The sequence below is a fragment of the Cervus elaphus genome, chromosome 12 (assembly GCF_910594005.1).
Source record: "Cervus elaphus chromosome 12, mCerEla1.1, whole genome shotgun sequence".
In the NCBI taxonomy this organism is placed as follows: domain Eukaryota; kingdom Metazoa; phylum Chordata; class Mammalia; order Artiodactyla; family Cervidae; genus Cervus; species Cervus elaphus.
In genome coordinates, this window is record NC_057826.1 from 112737 (window position 1) to 139138 (window position 26402).

Here is a 26402-nt window from a genome sequence, read left to right on the forward strand (position 1 = left end):
ATGAGGCCGAACAGGTCTCCAGAGGAGAGCACTGAGGGAGATGCCGGGAGAACAGAGTGGAAGCCTACGGTGAGAGGTGGAGGCGGCAAAGTTGGGCTCTAAGCCAGCTCTATAGGAAGGACACGGCGCTGGCCCCTGAAGCACCACAGACTGCTTGCCTGGGCAGCTGAGTGAACTTCCCTGTGACTGTACACAGGATGGGAATGCCTGGTCCTGTCTGAGATGGGGGGGTGAAGTGGGACAAAACAGGACACTAGCTTCGTCAACTGCTCAGAGTCCAGGGAGAGTTAGGAAAATGCTCAGTGTTTGTTCAGGTAAGCAGGACACAGTCGGGAAGGAAAGTCTTCATCCCTGTCTCACACAGACCATCAAGTAGCTTCAGGCTACTCCCTGCACAAAAGGTGGAGGAGAAGGCCCAGCTCTAAGGTCTAACTTAGATTAGTAAATCACTGATGAAATCTATTATGTTCCTTAGGCCAAAGATGCTTTCAAAGACATCTCCGTATACTTCTCCAAGGAACAATGGGAAGAGATGGGAGAATGGGAAAAAATCCGATATAGGAATGTGAAAAGAAACTACGAAGCGCTGATTGCTATAGGTAAGAGGAAGTGCTGGGTGCCTGTGAGCCTGGGAGACATGAAGCAGGTCTTCACCCTCAGTGTTCACTTGGCCCGCTCTTAGGTGGCTTCATCTGCTCACAGTTCCCTTTTCTGTGGAGACTAAACTGGAGGAAATGTTTACAGTTCTGTACCAGCGGGAGGTTGACCCTCTTGCATTATTCTAGATTCCCCCAGCCCATCCCACTGATTCCCTTACTTTGTGACACTTTCCATTGCTTCTGTGCTTTGTTTCTCCTTCTTAGGACAAATATTTTGCTTGTTTCCAGGTTTCAGAGCCACTTGACCGGATTTCATGCATAACCGCAGACAGGTCATCAAACCTCAGGTAGATGACACTGAAGATTCTGATGAAGAATGGACACCAAGGCAGGAAGGTGAGAGGCCAGGAGGATTTGGAGGTGTCTTCCTGAAAGCAGCCTGGGCTTAGGTCTCAACTTCATCTCAGCCATTAGCAAGGAAAACATAAATTTCAGCATTCTGAAGTGGTTGTGGCCAAATATTTACATAAGCCTGAATGAAGATGAATGTATAGGTTTTCCAGTGTAATTCTCAAAAGTTTTATGGTTAAAATTTATCATTCTTTTTAAAAAAGAATTAATTTTGCTAAACATTCTTAGTGAAAGGCAGTTAAAGAAACCTTAGAAATAAATTCACCAAACAGATTTAATACTAATCTCATTGTTTATTGGATTAAATCTCTTTGCAAAGGATATAATTAACATATTATATTAAGATACATTATTTATGTATGTATATAAAACAAAACCCATGATCTTCTTACCCTAATGTTAAACTAATTCTATATTTTGATTCTGGGAAAGGATTGGAGAGAACTATTTATTCTCCATGATCTTTCCCACATTTCACTGACCAGAGATGGCATCAGGTAAATAAAATGAAGTACACTTTTTATAAAATATAAGTGAGCACTCACTTCCTCTTCAGCTGCTCAAAGAGTTTAGAAGAGTTAATCTGCCTAGACTGGAGAAAACAATTTAGATAGTTCTATGATTCTCCATCTGTGGATTTCTGTTCTCCCAGATTTTTAAAAATTATTTATTTAGGTTTGGCTGCACTGGGTCTTTGTTGCTGTCCATGGGTTTCTCTGGTTGCAGTGAGTGTCTTCTCATTGCAGAGCATGTGCAGGCTCTGTAGTTTGGGACACACAGGCTTAGTTGCCCCGCAGAAAGTGGAATCTTCCTGGACCAGCCATCAAACCTGTGTCCTCTTCATTGGCAGGCAGATTCTCATCCACTGTGCACCAGGGAAGTCCCTCTGTTCCCTGAGGCTATTAAAACTAGGGAAATGGACATGAAAACCAAACATTTGGTTGTCTGCAAAGGTTTTGACATAAGGAGAGATTCTTCACAGGGAATACATATGCCTCGGTGCACCATACGCCTGCATGTCTTTATTTACCTTTTCAACAATTTCTGAGTGTATAGCACACTGTTGCTAACTATGTGCACATTAGTGTTAGTGGCCATAGTGCTAATCTTTCAGTCATGTCTGACTCTGCGTACCCATAGACTGTAGCCCACCAGGCTCCTCTGTCCATGGGATTCTCTAGGCAAGAATCCTGGAGTGGGTTGCCATCTCCTCCTCCAGGTGATCTTCCCAACCCAGGGATTGGGCCTGCATCTGTTGCATCTCCTGCATTGCAGGTGGATTTTTTACCACTGAGACACCGGGGATATATATCCACATTGCTGTACCACAAATCTGTAGAAATGTTACATCTTGCGTGACTGAAGCCCTAACCCACTGAGTAACAATTCTCCAATCCTTCCTCCTCACAGCCCTTGGCAACCACGGTTGTATTTTCTGTTTCCATGGATTTGATTAATTTAGACACCTCATAGAAGTGGAATCGGGCAATATTTGTCTTTTTTGATTGGTTCATTTCACTTAGTATAATATCATCAAGGCCCATCCATGACGCAGCATATGACAGAATTCTTTTTTAAGGCCTCAAAACATTCCGTTGTGTGCATGTGGATGTAATAGCTATAACATATATCTTATATATAATCTTTATCTTTTATCCACCAATGAACATTTAGATTGCTTACACATCTTGCCCATTGGGAATAATGCGGCAGTGACCATACATGTGCCCACTATTTAGTCAATATCTTGCTTTCAATTCTTTATGGAAACACACTCTTGAGTGGGATTGCTAGATCATATAGCAGTTCTAATTTTCTGTGGAAACTCCAGACTGTTTTCTAGAAAGCTTGCAACATTTTACATTGCCAACTGTAGTGTATAAGGGTTCCAATTTATCCATATCCTTACCAAACTTGCTATTGTCTTCTTATACATATTGCCCATCACAGAAGGTTTCAGTTTGTATTTCCCTATTGATTAGTAATATTGAGCATCTTTTCATATGTTTGTTGGCCATTTGTGTATTTTCTCTGGAGAAATGTCTATTCAATTCCTTCTCTCACGGTTAGTCACCTCACACTGCCATAACAAAACAGACTGCATTCCTTAAACCACACAAATTTGTTTTCTTACAATGCTGGAACATGGAAATTTGATATCAAGGTGCCATCATGGTCAATCAGTTTCTCTTCCTGGCTTATAGGTAGCCTTCATACTGGTGTATGCTTAGTAACCCCTTATCAGATGCATATTTTACAAATATTTTCTACCATCCTGTAGGTGAAATTTTCAACACTGTTCAGTGTCCTTTGCTGCACAGAGATTTTAAGATTAATCTCATTTGTCTATTTGTACTTTGTTACTAATACTTGTGCACCTGGTACCATATCTAAGAAATCACTGCTGATTCAGTGTCATGAAGCTTTACCCTTGTTTTCTTCTAAGAGTCTTATCAAGTCTTGCATTTAGGTCTTTAATCCATTCTGAGTTGATTTTTCTTCAAGATGTAAGATGTTCATTATTTTGCATATGGTTATTTTGTTTCCCCAGCACCATTCATTACAGGGATTAAACTTTCCCCATTATCTTGACACCCTAGATGAAGATCATTAGACCATGAATCCAAGAGTTTATTTCTGGCTGTCTATACTGTTCCATTGATTGACATATCTGTCTTTATGCCAGCCAGCTTCCTCAGTGGCTCAGCAGGTGAAGAATCTGCCTTCAGTGCAGGAGACACAGGAGATGCGGGTTCACTCCATGGGTTAAGAAGATCCCCTGGAGAAGGAAATGGCAACCCTGTCCAGTATTCTTGCCTGAGAAATCCCCTGGACAGAGGAGCCTGGTGGGCTACAGTCCAAAAGGTCATAAAAAGTCAAGAAGACTGAGTGACTAAGCACACATTTTTTGCCAAATCCACAGTCTTTTTGTTCCTGTACCTTTGTAGTATGTTCTAAAATCATAGGCCTCCAGCTTTGCTGTTCTTTCTATGATTCTTTGCCTATTTGGGGTGCTCTGAGATTCCGTGTTAACCGTTGGATGGATTTTCTATACCTGAAAAATATTCCATGCGGATTTTATTAGGAATTGCTTTGAATCTTTAAATTGCTTTGGGTAGTATGAACAGCTTAATAATATTAAGCCTCCAAATCCATAAACACGAGACACCTATCTATTTATTTATGTCAGATTCCTTTCTGCAATACTTTGTAGTTTTCAACATGAAAGTCTTTCATCTCCTTAAGTTTATTCCTAATTACTTCATTTTTTTCAATGCTATTACAAACAAGATTCTTTGTCCAGTGTCTAAGACTCCACACTCCCAGTGCAGAGAAGTTGGGTTCAGTCCCTAGTCAGGGAACTAGATCCCACATGCCACAACAAAGACCTGGCACAAACAAATAAATAAAAATGAATATTTTTTTTTAAATTTAACTCTTGACTGTAGCTTAAAAAAATAAACAATAAAAGGGTTGTTTTCTTATTTTCCTTTGTGGAATGGTCATTCTTCATGCATGGAAAGATATTTGAATGTTGATTTTGTACCATGCAACTTTCTGTGCAGGATTTTTGTGTGTGTGGATTTAAAGATTTTTCTGCACATAAAACCATGCCCCTGTGAATAGACATAATTTTACTTCTTTCTTTCCAAATGGAAGCCTTTTGTTTCCATTTCTAACCTAAAACCCTGGCTAGGACTTCTAATATTATGGTGAACAGAAATGTTGATAACAGGCATCCTTGCCTTTTTTTCTTGATCTTTTTCACTGATGACTATGATGTTAGAGGTAGACTTTCAATATATGACATTTATTATATTGCAGTCACTTCCTCCTATTTCTACATTGTTGAGTACTATTGTCATGAACGACTAGTAAATTTATTAGATACTCTACGGAACATCAGATGAGGCACAGATGAAGTTTCATTTTTTTTTTTTTTAATTTTAAGAAAATTATGTAATGCTCCCAGTGGAAACACAGAAGTTGATGATACAGAAAGCATCTTCCATTCCTTCTTTTGTAATCATTGTCTTTGTCACTCTCTGGCTTAGAATTATGTATCCTTAATTAGATTTCCCAGAGTTTGGAAACATTTCCCAACCAAAACACTGATTCTCATCATTTTTTAGGTAAACCTTCCTCGATGGCCTTCAGAGTGAAGCACAGTAAACACCAGAAGGTGAGTATTTCCCAAATCCTGTTGCCAAAATATCCTCCTCATGGATCCAGTCACAGGTGAGAATAGGAGGAAACACAGAGATCCTGGAGACGGCTGCCTTCCTGTCCTGGATCTTTAGCACACTGTCTGATATCATCACCACCTTTACAGTTAGTAAGAACAACAGCAGTAGTAGGCGGTTCTGTTGTTACATTATTTTCATAATATTTCAGACTTTAAGCATTATATGTGAATAAACTTACATAAACCTTAAATCAATCCTACAGTACCTATAAGTAGGTATAGCTATCACCATTATAGATTCAAAAAATGAGGTAAAAAAGTTTGATTATAGGCCTGAGATCACAGTATCACTGGTAGTGCAATCTAAACCAAAGCACTTTCTCTAAACCCCTTACAAACTGATTAAAACTTCCATGGTTCTATGAAGCTTATTCATACATCTTTATATCATTCATCTGAGAGATGCTTTCAACCTCAGTTCTTTTGTGCTGTGCTAGGGAGGGATATGCTAAGACATCTGACTAAGAGAAGCTTAAGGACATGTTGGGCAGTTTGTAGAGTGGACAGTCCAAGATGAAGAAGGAGACAGGATCCCTACCTCAGAGCCTCCCACTCCAATAAGAGGAAGCAACTCGCAACCCTGAGAACCTCAGGTTTATGAGTGAAAAGCAACAAATAAGAAAATAACAGAAGGACTTCACATAGATTACCTGATTTTGAGTAGAAACTCATCATCTGGGCATCATTTCAAATGCTCATTCTTGCAGGAGGAGTAACAGCTCCTCCTCTGAGCTCTAATAGGCAACTCTCCTGTTTGGAATCATGTGTTTAGCCTGCCCCTGTGTTGTGAGCTTTGAGAGACTAGCCCACACCCATTCATTCTCAGAAGTCCAGGCCCAGCTCAAAGCCCCTGAGGGACCCTGAATGTTTTGTGAATGAGTGACTCCACATTTAAGCATTCATCTAGGAGTAGAATGGTCAAAGGATGCTGAAGATAGTATCTGTGAGCTAGGCTTCAAATATAGATGCAGTTTAGGGAATAAATTGATACCAGGGATGTACGCTCACGTTCTTACTGTATTAAATAGCTCACACAACAATTTGGTGAAGGTTATTAAATTTCATGTCCACTATAATATTAAGAATTAGCCTATATACCAATGAATGGATCAGGAAAATGAGTAGAACCAGCTAGTCATACAGCCTTGTTCAAGGAGAACTGATGAGACCCGCTACTTTAATTCCAAACATTGTCTGTAGGACATGGCAACCTGCAACTTTCACCTCATTTTCTTTATTGTCTAAATGTGTTTCTGCCGATCGTCTTTTCTCTTCTTAATCTCCTTGCATTGTCACCTTATTTTCTAGATGTGGTTTGTCCCCTCTGTAATTTTCCATACTTCCTCATCCATCAAAGGACCACTAATTAATAGAAACCCCCCGGATCTCTCTACGAGCCCTTAGCCTCTTTTTCCCTGGCCTCCAGCTATTCTCCCTGCCTTGCTCTCACTTTTATGCAGAAAATTGCAGGGGAAGAACCTTAAGATATGAATTCTAGTTTTGATTCACTATCCACCTAGGTCCTTTTGTTACAGTCCAGTGTTCAGACCCCCCCCCCCCCGCCCCCCGCCAAATCAGGTATTTCCAAGAATTGTCAAAGTATTAACTAAAGTCATGCATGTGAAAACACTTCATAAAGTCCTAAAGAACTAAAGAACTGCATGTTGTCTTTTACTCACATGGAAGAGAATGTCCAGGGAACCATTAAGTAAGGAATCTAGTTTGAAGGAATTGCCGGGAGCAGCAAAATTGCTGAAAACAAGTGGCTCCAAGCAGGCTCAGAAACCAGTGCCCCATCACAGAAAAGCAAGGACCCCTGGACAGCAACCCAGACAAAAAGTCGGTAAGAGAAAATTTGGGGAGTTCCTCTAATTAGTTCCTATAATCCCTGTAGAAAAAACTAATAAGTATGGCCTAGGTGTGTGGCATGGACTTTGGGTAAGCGGGGGTTCAAGCTGGACTGATCTGAGACATGAAGTTGTCACTGGGGCCTTGGGAAAATCTTATACATTTTCGGAAGTCCTGATTGCTGTCTGTAAAGTGAAGATAAGGATACATAACTCATACAGTGCTTGAAAGCCTTACATTAAATGCAAAATCTGACACCTAAAAGTAGTTCAATAAATCCAGCTGTGATAATGGGAACCGAGCTTTGTTAGTGTTTATGCCCAGACCTCTGCTCAGTGCCTTACGTGTCATGTGCCCTTAACATATATTTTCTGAGTAGATGTGTCGGTGAACTATTTCCTAAGTAAGAAGGTTCGGAAGTTAAGCCTACTAACGGGAAGTGCAGGAAGCTATCACTGAACTGGGCATCTGTGGTCAGTGGAGCCTCAGTCTCCTGAACCAGTAGTTAAAGGTAAATTAAAAAAAGTATAGAGAAGGGACTTCCTGGTGGTGAAGTGGTTAAGGCTTCACACTTCCACTGCAGGAGGTGTGGGTTCCATTCCTGGTCAGGGAACTAAGATCCACAAGCCATGCAGCGTGGCCAAGAAATAAATAATGGAACAATAAAGCATAAAATTACGAAAGTAAAAGTTTGAAAAATACACGTAAGAAAGTTTTAGCAAAATGTATAGATGGACAGGTAGGAGATCTCACACTTTCTGATAAAACAGGGACTAATTCTCCAGACCCCACCAGCCTTCTTAGCTTCTGTTCTCCATCTTAGAACTCAGAGAAAAGGAGACTGGAGTGAAGAGGTACAGTCTGCGAGAAAGAAAGGGTCACGTGTACCAAGAGGTCAGCGAGCCCCAGGATGACGACTACCTCTGTGAGTGACCCCGCTGGCCCGCTCACGGAGAAGGGGCTATGAGGCCTTGGTCCACTAACCTCACCTCACCATTTGGTCCCCCGGCCATCCCCTTCCACTATGACTTGGGGTGCAGGATCGAGGCCAAATGCCATTGTTGCAGGAAGGGGGACCCCTTCCAGGGCCCAAAACTGGGCTCTTGTGTAACACTCAGAAATGAATTGTCCGAGGAGACACATGCTGACAAAGCGAGAGATTTTATTGGGAAGGGCTCCCGGGTGGAGAGCAGTAGGTAAGAGAACCCAGGAGAACTGCTCTGCCTCGTGGCTCACAGTCTCAGGTTTTATGGTGATGGGATTATTTTCCGGGTGGTCTTTGGCAAATCATTTTAATTCAGAGTCTTTCCTGGTGGCACACGAATCTCTCAGCCAGGATGGATGCTAGCGAGAGGGATTCTGGGAAGTGGACAGACATGCGGTGTCTCCTTTTGACCTTTCCCGAACTCTTCCGGTTGGTGGTGGCTTATTAGTTCTGTATTCCTTATCAGGATCTCCTGTCATAAAACAACTCATGCAAATGGTTACTATGGTGCCTGGCCAGGGTGGGCAGTTTCAATCAGTGTGCTTCCCCTAACAACTCCCCCCTGAGAGACTTTATACTCAAGATGCTTCTTGGGAATTGGGGCGGAGGTCTCTTTCTTCTGTAAATTTTTCCTGCTGTGCCTGGGCATGGGCCTGCCTAGCAGAGCAGAAGTCTCTCTCTACCTGATCTAAGTTGGGGTGTTCTATATCTGAAACCAGCTTTTACGCTTGTAATAACAGCAATTTAGTTTGAAACTGTTGGCGCCTCTCAGAGATGAAATAGACAGGGGCCAAACAGGAGACCTTACAGGATGGTCATCACTGGTCCCCAGAAATAGGAGGCAACATTTGGAGTGAGGGCTGCAGGGTTTGTGACTTTTTTTTTTTTTTTTTTTTTTTTTGCTTGGCTGGTGGTGAAGGAACAGAGCTGTGCTCCAGGAATCTTGTGTTTAGTCTGAAGTTACCATCTTCCACCTGGGTGGTGGCTCCAGTCCTGTAGAAGAACTCAAAAGACATTGTTATGCGTATTTCTTTGAGTAGGAACCAGGACCCTGTCTCAAGGCTGTACCACCATTTGATTGTTTCTCCTGTTTCTGTATTCTCTCCCTTCCCTGATTTGCAATCGTTTGAATCCACCCTTTGGAACTCAGGGAAGGTCAAGGAGGCTGAATGAAGCCTATATCTTACAGATAAGAAATGGGGAACACACAGCAGATCTGTACTTCAGAGTCACCACCCACAGAGTCCTGCTCAGTTTTAATTTAGGGAACAGGGCAACTATGACTGTGATAAGTTTTTGTCAAAATGGGGCATAGGACTGCCTCAGCTTGGAGAAGAGACACTGAATTGGAAGTATTCCTGAGTTCTAAGTCCTAGATCTGAGCCTTGTATGATTAAAATCTCAATCTCTTGGTCTGCCATTTTGTTGTAACAGACCCAATTAGTAGTAGCTGGAGGAGGGATAACTGGAATTTTAATAGACAAAATAAATCTCTTTTTTTTAAGAATAGGCCTGAAACCCAGTCTAGTCCTGGCACTTCATGGAGACTTTTAGCCAGGTGGCCAGTTGTCTAGTTTTATAAAAAGTAAGGTAGAAGTTATTAGCATCCAGCAGACATTGTTTTGAGAATGGTGGCATCTAAGCCTGACACGACTCAGAAAAGTCAAGTGTTTAGCAATATAACGTCTAATCTGAAATTACACCCATAGTAACACCTGGTTATTTTCCAGGATGTCTGAACCATAGCTGAGTACTCTATTTCGACTTTTAGTTGTAAATTTTTCCTTAATAGCCAAAGCAGATGGCACCATTACTGACGTCAGTGTTTCTCTAGGTATGAGAAGATGCAAGAATTGGGACTCATAAAATCTCTTGAAAATATCTAACTATCTGAAGGCCTGTTCTGCCAGTTTTTTTCAGAGCACCGAGTGCCTCATTCCTGATTTTCACCCTGAACTCCTTTCAGGGCTGTTGAAAGTCAGCAGTTGCACAGGCCGTGATTTAATCTCTGTAGATGTAGTGGCAAGTGTCAATCTTCAGTTGGCAGAGCCCCTTTTTGCTCATAAACTTGACCATGATTTTGAGGGGGGCATTTCATGACCATTTTATCCCATGGTGCTGAGAATGTCCATTTTCAGGTTTGGCAAAGATTTTGTTGACAGGCCACTCAATGTGCTGTTACTGGACTAGGCCATTAAACAGTATCCAAAATTCTCTGGACCACCTGTCTTACTAGCCTCTTGGTCCAGGAAGACATTCCCTCTTGTTGCTTTTTTTCATATCTAGAGTTACACTGTTATCATCATCGATCTCATAGGGAACTATATATTATTTTATCAGAGGCCTCAGTCACACATTTGGCAGTGTAAGAAACAGCAGTTTTGTAAAACAGGTGAAATACAAAGAGCATAGCCAGCAGTATTAGTAAAGTCACAAGTAAGACTTAAGAGCTTCCATTAGATGTAGCCCAGTATATCCCAGGTCGTCTGACTTAGTCTACTCTGCACGAATCTTTATCTTGCACGGAAATTATCCATTGGCACCACCATCTATAAGGCACATAGCCCAGTGTAACTCAGGTCGTCTGACTTAGTCTACTCTGTACAAATCTTTATCTTTCAGGGAAATTATATATTGGCACCACCGTCTATAAGGCACATAGCCCAGTTTTTTAGTGTTACTAGACTGATTATCCTTAGTATGATTTAATTGTTTCCAACACAGAGGAGACTTTAAACCTAAATTACCATAGCCTGGTGTTATCTATATAAATCCTTCTCATAATTGTGGGAGATTTTTTTTTTTTTTTTTTTTTGCTGAAACTTTTCTTGTTGCTCTGATTAAGCCTGAGTGATAGAAAAAAGCTCAAATTTATGGCCAGAGTCAGAGCAGGCATTATTAATTGGCCCAGTGAGGGGATCCCGTCTAGTAGCATCACAGTGACCTGAATATGACTATAATTTTTTTTTTAAGTAAATTTTTACAGGGCCAACCAGTTAGAGTCTTATAGTAGAGAAATTTACCAAGGTAACCCAGAATTAGATACAGGTAATTGGCCACAAACCCAACAATCGGATTGATATCTAAAACTAGCATAGGATCAGGCCTATGAAAGAAAAGCATTTGATTTATATGCAAAGGTATAAGAAGTCAAGAAAACATTATAAATGATCATACGAAGCAGATCCAGCATCTTGGGCAAGCTGCCTACCTCTAATGTAGTTGTCTTTTCATCCTGGTGTAGTGTAGTTTTTCCTGTTTGAGCATCATTTGAAGGTGAGATCAGGTCAGCTGTCTTCTCTATAGACCAATCCAGTGTAGGGGCCTTTGGAAGTGGGAATTAATCTAAGAGTTAATTTTCCTTCAGTTTCATTGTGCATGAGCTAGTTAAGAGTACCTGATAAAAAGCCCTTCTATCCAGGTTGGAGACAGTCTCCTAAATTATGTCTTTTTCTAGTCCTGGTTGCAGGTCATGAGACATCTGATCTTCATCCAAAGATAGATTACTGAGATAAGCTTCAGAAACAAACTTAGGGTGTTCTTTAAGAATTCAATTAAATTTTACATTAATATCACATAACAGCAAAGAACTATCTAAGAAATGAGTCTTACTACATGCAGACCTCCATTAACTGAGATTTAACATTTTTTGAAATATCTATTTTTTTTTCCTAAAGTTACCCTCATTTTTATCAAACATAACCAAATTAAGGCTAGTTTGTTTGCAAAACAGGTCTGTTCTCACTAATTTTGGTCTAATGATTTATATAACCATAATTGTTTATAGACTTTTTATTTTGCTGAAACATTTATAGAATCTCAGACTGAACTTTTACTATAAAACAGGGCTGGGAAACTCACACCAAAGGCTTATCACAGATTTTGTCTAACAAATCTAGGTGAACTCTTCCCTTTTTAAGGTCTCAAAAATTCCTTGAGATTTTTCTACCTGTTAGTGAGATAACCTTCCTAGCTCATTTGATAAACTTACTGGAAACCTAAGAGTTCCAAATTTCTGGAGGAGTCAGATAGAGAGAAAATATAATTGTTTTGTTCATAACGTATAATTGTTTTGTTCATAACGTATAATTTTACCAAATTATTTTCATAATTAGTTTGAGAGGAAGGTTTTCCTTACTCCCGGAAAACACAAGATTCAAACCTGTAATTTTTTTAGATAGAAACCATAAGTTATAAGCATATTCGCTGGTTCATTCAGTCCTTTGTTAACTTTTCTGAAGTCATCAGGTTTCTAATTAGAACACCAAGACATATCAAAATGTTAAGAACTCCATATAATTTCTAGGATATCTGTATTAGTAATTTTATCATACATTATAACATGAGCAGATTTATTACTCATTTGATAATCTTTTTCATGTAATTTAACCAACCAAATAAACGCAGTTTAATATCTCTCTTTGGGATGTTTCAGGGGCCCTCTGAAGCACCCCAAAGTTAGCTAGAGGTCAAAGGAACTTCAAAAGAATTCGATCTAGGAAGTTTTATTGAAAAGATCAGTTAAAAGCGTTTAGAACATTTGGTCAGATTTAGTCAATGTTGATGGGTGTATCATTTAGCTTGTTGATATGTCACAATGGGCGCAAATACCAAGGCTCAAGGTCTAGTGAAAGTCAGCTCTGCCATCTTGGACCTAAGTGGCTCTAACCAGTTTTCTTATGACCCTGTCATTCCTAACAAAATCCATTTATCTAACTAATTGTAATCCAATTTTAGAAAATTCTGATCATGCATAACTCTTTTTAGTATTTTTTCATACTTTTTTACTGAAAACACACTTCCTGCTTTCCTTTAGCAACCAAGAGCTAACTTTTATATTAGCATTTTATAGATTGGTGAGCATAAATACCAGTGATAATTTCTAAAACCCTTGCTTTCTTAAAACATTTTAGGATGGCATCAAACATTATTAATTTATAGTCCCAAATCTCTTTAGCTTTTCTGTAAAAGGAAATCAGTGTTTAATAGTAACTGTTTCAAAATCTTATTTCATTTGGAAATGACATAATTATTTAATAGACTTCCAATACTTAGTTTAGCACAACCCTTAGAAATTCAAGTGACGCCAATCTGGGGAGACTATTGTAGACAGATATTTTTAAAGAATAATTATTCTTAATAGAGTTTATATACAAACTCATACCTCATTTACATTTTTTAGAAGTTTTTTCACTCGAGGTAATTTCCTTGTTGACAAACTTGTAACAGGCATAATATTTAACTTATATTAAACCTAGGTACAATGAAAATATTCTACTTGATGTTAATTACTCTAAGACATGTCTATATTAGATAGGTCAACAAACAAACATTAATATCAGGTATTTAGTACTGAATATTTCCCAGTTCACCTAAACCTGGAATTTATTGTTTAATTTAGAATTATTTGATTTGTAAGCACTTACCTTTTTTTAAGCCAATTAAATAGAGCTAACTTACAAATTAACCTAAAAAATATTACCCAGAGACAAAGACATACTAAAACATATTTAGACAGACACAGTGCAAGATCTAGCTTCATTTTCTAAGTTTGGTCATGAATTAGATATTACAATATAAAATTTACTAGTTTATAAAAAAGTTGAAATAAATAACACTTTTAAAGGCTTTCTTCCTTTCTTTCTCAGTCTCAGGGGTTAGAGATGGTCTAGATAAGTGTTCCTGAGAGCCCTGGTCTCAAGGCACAAGGGAAAGAAAATCAAGTTCTAACAAAATGGCAGCAGGTCTATATGGTGGCCAGACAAAGCAAAATGGCCATCACAAATCACAACACAGAACAGAGTTAAAACACACACATACAAACCTGGCAGTCCTCATCAGACACTCCCTTAAATACAAGAATACAGTCTCTCAGAAAACCTTCCATAGAGACACAAAACTTCAGATGTCTTCAAAGATTTCAAAAGGAGGAAAGGAAGCCAGGTTGAAAGAAGAAGGAGGAGGAGGCGGGAAAGGGGGACAAAAGGGGTGGCCTTACAGACGTCTCCTGCCACCTACAGACACCCAGGCGTTACAGGACTTTTCCCTGGGCTTCCAGAAAAGGGAGGACTGGAACCCGGCCCTACCAGAAACCAGACCAGAAAATTCGAGTTCTCTGCCAAGAGGAGGTGATAGGTCTCCAATCCTCAGCTCAAGCTAGGCCCTTCAACCAGATTGCTGCGTCCAGGACCGGGGGACTAGAAAATCGGGAAGGATAGAAAGGGCTAGGGAGAGGAAAGAGAGAGGGAAGGGGAGAGGTCAACAAAGTCCCTTGTTCCTTACCGGTCGGGGCACTCTGGCCAGTTGTCCGCATCAGGAGAAGACCAGGGACAAAAAGGTCCCAGTTGCAGCTGCTGGGTCTGGCCCATTGGCATGCAAGCTGGCCCCTGAGTGCCCCAAGTGGTCAGGATATCAGTCTCAGCGAAGAAGAGTCCCACCAGAATCACCATTTGTTGCAAGAAGGGGGACCCCTTCCAGGGCCCAAAACTGGGCTCTTGTCTAACACTCGGAAATGAATTGTCTGAGGAGACACATGCTAACAAAGCAAGAGATTTTGTTGGGAAAGGGCACCTGGGCGGAGAGCAGGAGGTAAGGGAACCCAGGAGAACTGCTCTGCCTCGTGGCTCACAGTCTCAGGTTTTATGGTGATGGGATTATTTTCCGGGTGGTCTTTGGTGAATCATTTTAATTCGGAGTCTTCCCTGGTGGCTGACACACCCCTCAGCCAAGGTGGATGCTAGCGAGAGGGATTCTGGGAAGTGGACAGACATGCGGTGTCTCCTTTTGATCTTGCCCGAACTCTTCTGGTTGGCATTGGCTTATTAGTTCCGTATTCCTTATCAGGATCTCCTGTCATAAAACAACTCACGCAAATGGTTACTATGGTGCCTGACCAGGGTGGGCAGTCTCAATCAGTGTGCTTCCCCTAACACCATGAGTGCCCCAGTTCTTTCGAGGAGGTCGTTATGACCAGCAACATCACTATACCTCCTCTCATCCCTGTTCTCACCTCCAGATTGTGAGGAGTGTCAGAACTTCTTCATCGACAGCTGTGCAGCCCATGGGCCCCCAACCTTTGTAAAGGACTGTGCAGTGGAAAAGGGGCATGCCAACCGCTCAGCCCTCACGCTGCCCCCTGGGTTAAGCATCAGACTGTCGGGCATCCCTGACGCTGGGCTTGGAGTGTGGAACGAGGCGTCCGATCTGCCGCTGGGCCTGCACTTTGGCCCCTACGAGGGCCAGATCACAGACGATGAAGAGGCCGCCAAGAGTGGATACGCCTGGCTGGTGAGAAGTGCCCGTTTCTCTGTCCTCTGGGCTCTAATCACTTGTACGTGGTGGGGGGTACTTCATGTCTACATGCGAGTACCCACATGGTGATAACATGGTCGGCAATGACACAGTCAGCCCTGTGTACTGTGTGGACTGGGCGTCAACAGAGGACTTCCCTCTAAAGGTCAGAGGAGAGGTGGGACCACAGTGTACAGACACGCAGGACCTCTATCTAAATGTCAGAGGAGAGGTGGGACCACAGTGTACAGACACGCAGGACCTCTATCTAAATGTCAGAGGAGAGGTAGGACCACAGTGTAGAGACACTCAGGACCTCTATCTAAATGTCAGAGGAGAGGTGGGATCACAGTGTACAGACACTTAGGACCTCTATCTAAATGTCAGAGGAGAGGTGGGACCACAGTGTACAGACACTCAGGACCTCTATCTAAAGGTCAGAGGAGAGGTGGGATCACAGTGTACAGACACTCAGGACCTCTATCTAAAGGTCAGAGGAGAGGTGGGACCACAGTGAACAGACACTCAGGACCTCTATCTAAAGGTCAGAGGAGAGGTGGGACCACAGTATACAGACACTCAGGACTTCTATCTAAATGTCAGAGGAGAGGTGGGACCAGAGTGTAGAGACGCAGAGGACATCTATCTAAAGGTCAGAGCAGAGGTGGGAACACAGTAGTACAGACACACAGAAGTGACTCCTCCCTTGTGGAGCCCTTGCCTTCAATGAGCAAAGGAATCAGACTTGGAATGATGAGTAAGGGGCTTACCGTGTGGTCTGACTTGCAGGTGAATCCATGAAGGCTGAAAAGCACCAATGACTACAGAGGGAAATAGCTCTTCTATATCTTCCTACCAAGAAAAAATAAAAGAAAGAGGAAAGCTTGTAACTCTTTCTCTGACACTCAGATCACCAAAGGGAGGAACTGCTACGAGTATGTGGATGGAAAGGACACGTCTTGGGCCAACTGGATGAGGTGAGTGCAGTGAGTCTGCAGTGTGGAGACATTGAGACTCCCTCTATCCCACGCCCCTTTCCTTCTCAACCCGGCTCCCTCAACAGCTTTCACATCTTCCTTCCTCTTTTCCCTCCATATCATGCTCTTTCATTTCAAAAGACACTAGAAAGAAGGAAATAAAAATATGGCATGTGCCGTCAAGATACAAGTCTATATGCTGAACAAAACTGGTGGACTTGAAAACAACTTGAGGAGTCTAGATTCACCAGGGACACTTTAACTCACTTAAAGGACACTTACCACGCACTTCATGTTTCAGTTTAAACAGTGAACTTCGTTACTGAAGCAGATCACACAACCCATGTCCTTTTGGAGAACATACTGCAGACAGACATTAGCCAATTGATTTTAGGAACAGTAACCTTAGTTTTTCTATCTTTGAGTAACTACACAGCGCCAGGATAACCTAACACAGGAGACCTTGACTCTTTGTGGGCAACAACCTCCTCAGGCTTGGTTCCAGTGAGAAGTGGGCCCTGAGGCCTCAGAAGGAATGAGGGGCAGGATGGTCCTGAGCAGGGCGATTCTCTGAGGGCCTCCCCTTTCATCAGGGCAGGCAGACAGTGAACAAACTATTACTGTTCCGTGTCTCAAGCTATATCGAAGTTTCTGTGGGAGAGGGTGGGCAAGCGAATAGGACCCTGGATACACGTGGGGAGATGGGAGAAAGCCTCGCGAGAGAAGGCAGGCTGGGGTGAGTGCTGAGGGCTGCGTGTTAGCCAAGGAGCACCAAGTCCTGTGGATGAAAGGGAACTTAATTCAGAGTTTAGAGGAGCTGGAGGTCACCAGCCTCAAGGACAGTCCAGGTGGAGACGAGACTGGAACTGCGCTTTGGAAAATGGCTAATTAGGTAAGGAGAGAAAAGCATGGGAATTCACATGGCCTGGCCGAAGGTGTGAACAGAAGGTCCACATGAGGGGCGGCCTCAGAGGCGGAAGGCAAGGAGCTGGGCATGGTGGGAGAGTGGAGGGCACTCACCACCTGAGATTTCTTTCCCCTTCCCGGCCTCGCCCCCAGGTATGTGAACTGTGCCCGGGACGACGAGGAGCAGAACCTGTGGCCTTCCAGTATCACGGGCAGATCTTCTACCGAACCTGCCAGGTGGTCAGGCCGGACTGTGAGCTGCTGGTCTGGTATGGGGACGAGTATGGTCAGGACCTTGGCATCAAGCGGGACAGCCGGGGGAAGAGTGAGCTCGCGGCCGGGAGAGGTGAGTGTCAGCCCTCTTCCAGCACCCCACCCCATCCTGGGAGCCTCCGTGGTCCGATTTCGAAGCAGAGGACAATCCAGTGTAAAGTCAGTAGAGTTGCAATTAAAATGCCTCAGAATTTGATTCTTGTCATATGATTGTTAGGAAAAATTATTATATTAAAAATGCTAGTTCTAATTTTTAATATTTCATGCAAAAATCTATGTAACATCACCTTCTTCTGAAAGCCTTAGAAGCAAAACGCAAGTTTTCTAGCACCTACCAGCTCTCTGCCCTTTACCTCTTTCTTCCTTATTCCCTCCCATTTCTTTTTTTTTTTTTCCACTAAAATAAAGACATTTTATTTTAAAATATTTATAGGACAAAGATATTTAAAGAGTCACACTAGGAAATTTATGAATGACATCTGCCTATTTAAAGAAAGTAAATGGAATTCCTTAGTCATTAGTATTTTTTACATTTGTTTATTTATTTCATTTACTTTTATTAATTGGAGGCTAGTTAGTTTACAATATTGTAGTGGGTTTTGTCATACATTGACCTGAATTAGCCATGGATTTACATGTATTCCCCATCCCGATCCTCCCTCCCACCTCACTCTCTACCGTTCCCTCTGGGTCTTCCTAGTGCACCCTGCCCGAGCACTTGTCTCATGCATCCAGCCTGGGCTGGTGATCTGTTTCACCCTAGATAATAAACATGTTTCGATGTTGTTCTTTTGAAACATCCCACCCTCGCCTTCTCCCACAGAGTCCAAAATTCTGTTCTGTACATCTGTGTCTCTTTTTCTGCTTTGCATATAGGGTTATCATTACCATCTCTCTAAATTCCATATATATGTGTTAGTATGCTGTAATGGTATTTATCTTTCTGGCTTACTTCACTCTGTATAATGGGCTCCAGTTTCATCCATCTCATTAGAACTGATTCAGATGAATTCTTCTTAATGGCTGACTAATATTCCATGGTGTATATGTACCACAGCTTCCTTATCCATTCGTCTGCTGATGGGCATCTAGGTTGCTTCCATGTCCTGGCTATTATAAACAGTGCTGCGATGAACATTGGGGTGCACACATGTGCAGTGATGTGCATTCAGTTACTGTTCCAGTTTGTTGTCATGTGAGTTCACACTCTGTGCCAGACAGGGCTCCACGCACCGAAACAGACAGAACCACTGCCCTGGGTCAGCAGGGGCTTCACACCAGACAGGGGCTGGAGCTCTGAGGAAAACCAGCGCAGGGAACGTGCCTCGGGTCAGCGTGAGCAGAGGGTGGGGTGTGGTGCAGGACGGTGGGGCAGGGTCTCTGCAGAGATAACACCCGTGGGGAAGGATTCCAAGCAGGGGAGCAGCCAGTGCCTCAGACCCAGGGCTGGAAAGAGAGGCCATGCCAGGGGTCGCAGGAGGAAGCACAGAGGGAGAGAAGGAGGCTGGACGGGACACGGAATCCTCAGGGCCTGTGTCCACGTGCAGGCCCCAGGGGTCCTCCTGGGTAACACAGAACAACCGCGCGGCTTTCTGCTGCAAGCGGCATGTTCTCTGTGCTAAGACGATGCTTTGGTTCATTTTGGGGACGAGACATGAGCGGGGAGTCCCCTCAGAGGTCAGTTCATTGCTAGACATGAGGGGTGAGTGGGCTGGCCGAAGATGCTTGGGATGAGGGTGTGAAGAATCTGGCTGGAGATGTATTTTTAAACAGGGCTTCCTAGTGCATGTTAAATGGACTAAGCCTGAATGAAATAAATGAGGTATGAATACTAGTGAGGCTTGAGAAAGGATATGCCTTCATTTTATGATTTATGGGAAATTGAGACAGGAGCAATTTGTGAACCTGTTTGGGCAGCAGGAGTCAGAGACCTGTAGTCAGTGAGACCTGGGCCGCTGGGTCTCATCCAGTCTCAAACCCACGTCCTGCAGAGATCAGCACAAAGGCTGCTCTTTGAGCAAGGAGCCACAAAGTCAGATTTACCCACACCTGCTGTAACCACCCACTGTGCTGCCTCCCATATGCAGAGAGCTCCAGGCCAGGTACTCCTAACTTAACAGACCCTTGCCCCTCAGAGGGAGCCACTCAGGAGATTTCACCTAAGTCATCAAGTCTTATCCCTCAGTAGGGTAAATACCTGTGGCCACTGTGACATGACATTTCAGACACTTACACGCAGGGAAATTCCCTACAGATCCACCTCTATCAGGAGAGACACTGCCTCTGATGCTGCTGGAAGGTCCCTATCTGGGTGATATGTAGAAAAGGCCCCTGACACCAACTTCCTGGATTTCTGTAGATGTAGAGAATAAGAGTGGAATGGAAAAGTGGACTATAAAGACACACTCGATGGGAGACAAATCGTGCACTGTCAACACTTAGATGATTAGTGGGGAGGGCCTGACCGAGGCAAACCAGCTACCTGACCAAAAGCTTCCTCTTTCAGCAGAACCGAAGCCCAAGATCCACCCATGTGCCTCCTGCTCTCTGGCCTTCTCCAGTCAGAAATTCCTCAGCCAACACACCCAACGCAGTCACCCCTCTCAGACCCCCCTGAGACCATCTGAAAGAGACCTCCTCCAACCAGAGGATCCCTGCCCAGGCAATCAAAATCAGCGATATTCAGATCCACACAGCCCAAGCGACAAACCTGAGGGTCAGGAGGCCAAGGACAGGCCCCAACCTTTGCTGAAAAGCGTAAGGCTGAAGAGGATTTCAAGGGTCTCTGCCTACTCACCCGGAGGACAAATGGGGGGTTCTGGGGTGCATGAGAGAATGAAAGACGAGCCCAGCACAAGCCAGAAACTGAATCCAGAGGACACAGGCACATTGCTCACGGGGGCAGGGGTCTCAGGGAATATGAGAGTCATGTACCGAGAGTGTGGGCAAGGCTCCAAGGAGAGGTCAAGTCTCAGCACACACGAGAGGACACACACAGGGGAGAAGCCCTATGTTTGCGGGGAGTGTGGGCGAAGCTTCAGTCAGAAGTCAGATTTCATCAGACACCAGAGGACACACACAGGGGAGAAGCCCTATGTTTGCGGGGAGTGTGGGCGAAGCTTCAATCAGAAGTCAGATTTCATCATACACCAGAGGACACACACAGGGGAGAAGCCCTATGTTTGTAGGGAGTGTGGGCGAAGCTTCAGTCAGAAGTCCGTCCTCATCACGCACCAGAGGACACACACAGGGGAGAAGCCCCATGTTTGCGGGGAGTGTAGGCAAACCTTCAGTCGGAAGTCCGCCCTCATCAGATACCAGAGGACACACACAGGGGAGAAGCCCTATGTTTGTAGGGAGTGTGAGTGAGTCATGACCAACGAACCACACCTTAGCCACAGGAGGATTACTGCAGCCACCCCATGCCTCAGCTCTAAGGGGGCCTCAGAGGAGGCCTGTGACCCGTTACTGTCCCCAGGAGTATGAGGAGAGACTTCCCAGGTGGTCCAGGGGTCAAGACTCCAATGCAGAGACCCACGTTCAATACCTGATTGGGGAACTAGCTCCCACAGGCTGCAACTAAGACACAATGCAGCCGAATAAATAAATATATGATAAATGTTTTAAAGAAAGAGTGTGATAAGCACAGAATTACTTGTTAAATAGACCTTCCACTTTCATGACAAGAGAGGAGGTAGATAAACAGCAGAGGGTTTCTTAAGTGTTCTAGAGATGTTCATGCCAATTGCCTTTGTGGTTTTTTAGTACTCCTCTTCTAATAAATTTTGTCTCCAAACAAATCTGAATCCCAGACTATGTACTCATTCCCCCCTTATCACTGACAGTAGTGGGGTCCAGTCATAGCTGAACCCCTGGGAAGGCATCATTCTGGAGCCAACTCAATTAGGTCACTGGACTGTCAGGTCCTGGGTCCAGGGAGAGGAATGCAGAGTGGAGTCAGACTCACCAGGAAAGGGATTCCCCGGCCTCCTGGGAAGTGGGGCCTCTCCTCCTTATAGACCCGGACTCTCCTTTGGCCTCTCCTGGGGGACCTCTAGTCCCATCTGACTTCTGTAGCCGCAAAGGTGAAGGCCACGTGCACGTGTGTGTGTGCGCGTGCCTGACTCAGCATGGGCCGTCTGGTCTCTGCCGCGCCCTTGGGGTCATCACAGCATCTGGACTCCAGAGTCGACCACAGGGGTCCAGTTCTCAGCCCTGCCCCCAGCAGCTGTGTGAGCTGGGACAAGATGCTTAACCTCTCTGTGTCTCTATTCTCTCTATTCTCTCTCTATTCATCTGTGATACGAGGTGAGAGCACCTGCATTTTGGTCTGATGCGGAAGCACAGGCGGAATCTGGCAGAGGCTGGCTGAGAACGCAAGCCCCACCTTTGCTGTCCTTTGTGTTTTTTCTTTAATCTTTTTTATTTTTTAATAGAAGGATAATTGCTTTACACAATTTTGTTTTCTGCATGTCCTCCAGCCCCCACACCTTCCAGGTCTTCAGAGCTAGACGAGGAAGGGGCTGTTTAGGCAGTGGGCTGCCCTGATGAGGGGGTGTGAGGTCAGGGGTGCTAAGGGAGGCCGACCTCCCTTCCCACCCCTGCCGTTCCTGCTGAGCTGGGCGGCCCCAGGGCCCCTCCACAGACAGGCAGTGCCCACAGTCGTCACCCTGCCGAGAACAGAGCCTGGAGCCGCATTTGCAAAAAACCCCTGTCCGCCCCCATCCCACCCCCAGACGGAGGGTCCTTGAAGCCCAAACTGCGGCTTCTCTCTGCATGGGCCTCACACCTGTGCCCGTGCGCTCTGGGCAACGCGGTCTCGACCTTGAAATTGTTAACCATGGAAAAGTTCATCCTTACACTTCCCTTTCATGAGTGAAGTCTGATGGGCCCCGGGGTGCGCTGTGAGCCGAGCAGATGCACACACAGCACGGGTCCTGGGGTGACCAGGCTGCACGAGGGGAGAAGGTGGACACAAAGCCCCCCCACCCTGGGTGAGTGAGGGTGGGTACAGCACCAGGAAGCCACGCTTGCTCAGACCCGGAACTGAGCTCCGACACAGAGTGGGGGAAATGGGGTTCTTAAGGTCGACCACACCCTGCCCTCTGTGAATGACCTCTGCCCTGGCCTGATCCTTCCAGAAGGGGTTCAGGAGGATGAAGTCCGCCCGGCCACCAGAAGAAACCAAGGGGAGAGTGGGCCATGGGGCGGGGGGCGGAGGATGCGAAGTCCAGGACTCGGGGCAACGGCCCTCAGTTCCCTCCATGTGCCAGGCTTGTGAAGCGTCTCTACATGAACCGCGTCAGTAATAACCACCCACTATTATTTTCGGGTTTCTATGCTTTCTTAAAGGAACGTGTTTGTCTGTGGCTTGGCTTCCCTACAGGAAGGGAAGCCACGTAAACTCCCCATCTTCTGTGGCTTCGGGCCGGGGCCACGGGAGGGAGAGTTAGGGGTGGTGTAGGCAGAGGGGCTTCAACTGAAAAAAGGTGGGCATCCAGAAACCTGCAGAGGCTTTTCACCTGAACTTCCCACCAGAGCTGGGCCTCGAATCCCCTGGAACCCCGAGCAGGTCAAAGCTTCTCCCTCCACTCCCCTGTGCTCCCCTCCCCTCAAAAAGCTGACTCCAGGGGCCAGCCCACAACACCCACAAATCCCCCATCACCCACAGCCCCACACAGGCCCTCCCTCACAGAAGTGGGATGACCTGGATGGTGGCACAGATGGTGTGTGACCCCCAGAGCTGGGGGTCTCAGCTGACCTTGAGCAAGGAGGCTGGTGCTTTACACAGCCTCCCAGCCCAGGGAGCTGCCAGCAGCCACAAGCCATGATCTGAAGCAGAGCTGGGAGATGGGGAGTGGGGATGCAAGCTCTCTGAGGTCCCATCCTGTCCCCAGGACAGCGGCCAGGCCCCACCTGACACCGTGACTACCCTGCACGGTCACACAGGACACCAGCAGTCACGGGACGGATAGCCAGCTGCCTCCGCTGCCCGCTCCACCCTGACCACAGCGGCCCCATAGCTGTATCTGCCCCGCCTGGGCACGGCTCTGCTTGGCTGCCAGGGCTCAGGGACCCTGGGTGAGTCGGTGAGGGCTGAGCTCAGAGGCCAAGCCTGTCTTCAGCCACCAGACCTGCCCTGCTTACTGGACTCATGAGCCCAGCCAGTATCTGAAGCCAAGATGCCTTTGGGAGAATGACACCACAGACGCTGACCCCAGAGCTCAGACCCCTGAAAACTTACTTAACAGATTATTTATAGCCTTTTTTAAAAGGGGGATGTTGGCAGGAAGCAGGGAGGGGAATGACTCCCTCGGTGGTGCTGTGGTTAAGAATCCACCTGCCAATGCAGGAGACACGGGTTCAGTCCCTGATCTGGGAAGACCCCACGTGCCGTGGAGCAACTAAGTCCGTTCACAACTACTGCAGCCCAAGAGCCTAGAGTCTCTGCTTCCCAAACAGAGCAGCCGCCATGGGGAGAAGTTTAGCGCAGAAACGAGAGAGCAGCCCCCACGCCCGACAGCCAGAGACAAGCCCGCACAGCAGCGAAGACCCAGCAAGCCGAAAATAAATAAATAACCTTGCTTTAAGTAGGAGATCGCAGCATTCTCTGCTGATCCAGAGCCTAGGACTCTGAGCTCCAAACAGAGGGGTCCACGTTCAATACCTGGTCAGGGCACTATTTCCCACATGCTGCAACTGAAGGCCCTGCATGCCACAGCTAAGACTCAGCGCAGCCAATTAAATGAATACTTAAAAGTAGGAGGCTGTTCATCTGTCACCATAGAAAACTGCGACATTGTAGGAAAAGGAAAAAAAAACAAGAGCTTATTTTGCAAGTGCTCATGGTTGATTGCAAAAATTTTCTCATAATATGCAGCTGTTTAAAAAAAAAAGAAATTTTGAAAATACAGAAACTAAAACCCACCCATAAATGTGTGGGGAACATCAATTACTGCAGCATGCGGCCACCACACACGGGAGCACACGTCCGTGTTTTTCTTCTACAAAGAAGCTTTCAGCCTCCACCCCCCTTCCCACCAGCCTCTACTCTGCTCACCAAGAAGACTGCGCTTTGGCCTCGTGACCCGGGGGTTTCTGTTGAACTCAGGGAGGGGGAGGAGCAGGGCTGTGTGGTTGGGGGCACCGTCTGGCCTGCAGTGAGGAGAGAAGCGCGAGTGCTCCCCCTCTGGGTCCAGTAACTCCAGGGGCCTCGGGGAGCCGCCCGGGAAGAAGCCTCTCAAACACCTTCCCTGCAGTCTCCACAGTTACAGCACGTCCCACGTCTCGGGGTTCAGCTGTGAGTTAAGAAGTCCTCTCTTGTTGGACAGAAAAGTGTTTCCTCAGAGAATCTGCCTGGATCTTGGCCTCGGTTGGTACAGATTAACAGGCAGTACGTTCAGGGCTCAGGGAAGTTAGTCCTCAAGCTCCCTGGGTTTAGGGCTACAGCACCTCCACCCCTTCCATGGTCATGGAGCCTTCTCTTCCAGAGGAAGGTGTTTGGCAACATCAGCCACAAAGACACATACTGAAGAGGAGAAAGGCCACGGCAGGCGGGGCTGGGTGTTCCTGGGGGAGCAGAGGGGCCTTGGACACTGCACGCTGGACCCCTGCCCCACCGGCTTCTCCTCCTTCTCGCTGGGCATGCAGCTTTCACCTGCTGGGTGCCCGCCAGTGAGGGGCTCCCAAGACACCAAGCTGGGGTTGGCGATGGGGGAGCTGGATGCCAGGGAACCCGAGACCCTGCAGCAGGTCAGTGCACTGTGGACGAGGGCCGGCCTCACTGACCGGTTAGGCCCTGTGCACTCAGGACACCCTCTCTGGACCCCAGGTGGAGGGCTGCTTCCCCTGGTGCTCACCTGGGTCTCAAGAGGTTGAAGAGAGGCCCTGTGGACCTTCCCACCTCCTGCCCAGAGAATGGCAAAGGCCAGTTCCCAAAAGTCAGAGCAGGGTGGGCAGAGTGACTCTTGGGTCTCACAGGGTCCCTGTGAAGAGGGGTTCACTGCTCCCTGGATCCCTCTTGGTTGGTTCTCCTTTTGTGTTGTCTTCACACCAAATCTCACAAGGACGAGGCAGTCCAGGTGCCCACAGCATCACTTGCCCAGGTGCTGACAACCCTTCTTATTTATTATGTGCAGGGAGACAGGGTGGCTGATGTGACGCTCCCCTGGACCACAGAGGAGACCCCATGGGTTGTGTTTCTTCTACTCCTGAGACCCAGGAGGGCATTGGGGGAAGAGCACCTCCAGCTGGAGTCTGGAGAGGGTGTCCTGAATGAACAGGGCCTAACTGTCTACTGTAGCTTCAGGGGATATTGGCAAGAGGGGTACTAAATCCTTTCTTAATATTTCAGACAACCATTGAGTTCCTTCTGGTTTTTGGTTTCAGATCTTTTTATATGGTCCATTTTCAGAGTCTTTATTGAATCTGTTACAATATTGCTTCCATTTTATGTTTTGATATTTTGACTGAAAGGTATGTGGGGTTGTTACCATGTCCAAGCTCACTCTGCATGCCTCACAACAGGGTGATAAATCAGAGGCAAGGTACTGATGCAAGGAAGATGACTTTACTTGGAAAGCTGGCAGACTGAGAAGATAGCAGACTAATATCTCCAAGAAACCATTTTGTCAGCGTCTGGATGCCAGTGTCTTTCATAGAACACAGAGCTGGGAGGTGAGGAAATAAAGTAAAAAGGCCACTAATCTGGCAAATATCTGGAATGTCCAGCCTCTGAGGGAGATGTGTTACTTTCTCCCTCCTGTAGCCATCCACAGGTGGTCAGGTCCTGGACAGAGGCAGATGGGCAGGGTTTCCTGAGGCAGGCCATTATGTATGGACAGTATCTCTGTAGCAAACAGACCAAC

At 45.5% G+C, this 26402-nt stretch overlaps 1 pseudogene; it reads left to right on the plus strand.

The window, feature by feature from the left end:
• On the plus strand, positions 1-20922 carry LOC122704423 (annotated as a pseudogene).
• Positions 20923-26402: the final 5480 nt, after the last annotated feature.